Consider the following 3,031-nt stretch of genomic DNA (forward strand, 5'->3'; position numbering starts at 1 on the left):
AACACTGCTGGGAGGAGGTACAGGGTAGATGATCAGCTGGGCCACTGCTAAGAGGAGGTACAGGGTAGATGATCAGCTGGGCCACTGCTAAGAGGAGGTACAGGGTAGATGATCAGCTGGGCCACTGCTGGGAGGAGGTACAGGGTAGATGATCAGCTGGGCCACTGCTAAGAAGAGGTACAGGGTAGATGATCAGCTGGGCCACTGCTGGGAGGAGGTACAGGGTAGATGATCAGCTGGGCCACTGCTGAGAGGAGGTACAGGGTAGATGATCAGCTGGACCACTGCTGAGAGGAGGTACAGGGTAGATGATCAGCTGGGCCACTGCTGGGAGGAGGAACAGGTTAGATGATAAGCTGGGCCACTGCTGAGAGGAGGTACAGGGTAGATGATCAGCTGGGCCACTGCTGGGAGGAGGTACAGGGTAGATGATAAGCTGGGCCACTGCTGAGAGGAGGTACAGGGTAACTGACTAGCCGGGTTACTGCTGAGAGGAGGTACAGGGTAGATTATCAGCTGGGCCACTGCTGAGAGGAGGTACAGGGTAGCTGATCAGTTGGGCCACTGCTGAGAGGAGGTACAGGGTAGCTGATCAGCTGGGCCACTGCTGAGAGGAGGTACAGGGTAGATGATCAGCTGGGCCACTGCTGGGAGGAGGTACAGGGTAGCTGATTAGCTGGGCCACTGCTGAGAGGAGGTACAGGGTAGATGATCAGCTGGGCCACTGCTGAGAGGAGGTACAGGGTAGCTGATCAGCTGGGCCACTGCTGGGAGGAGGTACAGGGTAGCTGACTAGCCGGGTCACTGCTGGGAGGAGGTACAGGGTAGCTGACTAGATGGGTTACTGCTGGGAGGAGGTACAGGGTAACTGACTAGCCGGGTCACTGCTGGGAGGAGGTACAGGGTAGCTGACTAGCCGGGTTACTGCTGGGAGGAGGTACAGGGTAGCTGATTAGATGGATCACTGCTGGGAGGAGGTACAGGGTAGCTGACTAGATGGGTCACTGCTGGGAGGAGGTACAGGGTAACTGACTAGCCGGGTCACTGCTGGGAGGAGGTACAGGGTAGCTGACTAGCCGGGTCAGTGCTGGGAGAAGGTACAGGGTAGCTGACTAGCCGGGTCAGTGCTGGGAGGAGGTACAGGGAAGCTGACTAGATGGGTCACTGCTGGGAGAAGTTACAGGGTAGCTGACTAGATGGGTCACTGCTGGGAGGAGGTACAGGGTAACTGACTAGCCGGGTCACTGCTGGGAGGAGGTACAGGGTAGCTGACTAGCCGGGCCAGTGCTGGGAGGAGGTACAGGGTAGCTGACTAGCCGGGTCACTGCTGGGAGGAGGTACAGGGTAGCTGACTAGATGGGTCACTGCTGGGAGGAGGTACAGGGTAGCTGACTAGATGGGTCACTGCTGGGAGGAGGTACAGGGTAACTGGCTAGCTTGGTCACTGCTGGGAGGAGGCTTTGAAGATGAATTGTTCCACATTGCCTTTGGTTACAGAGGTCAATGAGGGCTTTTTCTTCATAGCTCATTTACTGGAAATGTAAATGCTTGAATGTCTAAGAGTGGAATTACGCCGCGCCGCATTCTTTCATGCAGGTACACTACGCTGCACCTGTACTGCGGCCAAACCACAGCACGCCATTGTGAAACCTCCCTAAAGCCTTGCCGCAGGTTCACTTTCAGCCCTTGTCCAGGCAAGCGGTGAAAAAGGGAGCTAATTGAATTTGCACCTTTTCTGATAAAGTGGGGTTCCCCATGTGTCATGGGTAGGTTCACCCCTATGCAGTCTGCGTTCGATCCATTTCTGCAGTGCGTTTTGCCTTTTTTAGTACGTGTTTTGACGCATTTCGCTTTTCGTTTCCCCTTGTTGCTAGGCAGATTAAAACAGAAAGCGCAGAAAAAACGCACGACATGCTTTTCTGCAGCGTCTCCATTTAAATCTATAGAACTAAAAATGCAATTTTTGTCGTTTAAAAAAAGTCTTTGACCCTTTTCCAAAAAACACGGCAGAACACGCCACGTAGCGGCACCGAGACGCCTTCAAGGGCTCCCGGAATTGTGCCTCTGGTAAGTAATCTAGATAGAGCGCGTCTATTGTTACAGCATGAAGAGGTGTCACCATTCCGATGGCTGTAAGCAATAGAATCAATCGAAGAAAATTTGGAGCCGTGCGTAAGAATCGTTCCGTGCCAAGCTGGCCTTCGCTTCACTCCAGCACGTCAAGCACCAAGTTCTTCACTTGATCTGCGACTCTCAGCGACTCTCAGCGACCTAACCTGGTCATGGCCCACCGATGGTCATGTTCATCCAACACGGTTTAGGGTTTAGGAAACGGATCCTTCCGGTGCCGGGTTATAAAATGCTTTTTTTCAGTCCAGGCAGCGGCATGATCTGACTTTTATCCCTGATGAAGGGGGAAGTGCTGAGTTTCTGAAACGCGTTGCTGTTGCAAAAAAAAAAAAAAATCTTTTAAAGGACTGTACAAGCTAGTGTGGTACTCTGTTCCATTCCCAACCTTCTCATGGCCCGCCAATACCCACATGGAAGAAAAATATATTTGAAATATATTTTAATAATATTCTTCCCAAATATATTGACATATTTTTGAAATACTACAATTTTGGCCACATTCAATATATTTCAATAAAAAAAAAAAAAAAATATATATATATATATATATATATATATATATATGTGATGCTGTATTGTCTCCCGTTATATTGGAAAGCAAACTGTTGGCGTTATATAAATCCTGTATAATAATAAAAAATATATATATATATATATATATTTATTTTTATATTATATATATATATATATTTATTAAAAAAACACATACAAATATATATATAAATATATATGTATATATATATATATATATATATACACTGTATGTTGAAACACGTTTTTTATTACAAAATATATGAAAGATATTTTTAAAAATACTATATTTTTTAAATATATTCTTCATTTTTTTTAACACGTAAAAAAGTTATTTTAACCTATATTTTTACATATATTTGTAAATGCA

The sequence above is a fragment of the Staurois parvus genome, unplaced genomic scaffold, assembly GCF_062004578.1.
Source record: "Staurois parvus isolate SC_StPar_1 unplaced genomic scaffold, SC_StPar_1.0 ptg000731l, whole genome shotgun sequence".
Lineage (NCBI taxonomy): Eukaryota > Metazoa > Chordata > Amphibia > Anura > Ranidae > Staurois > Staurois parvus.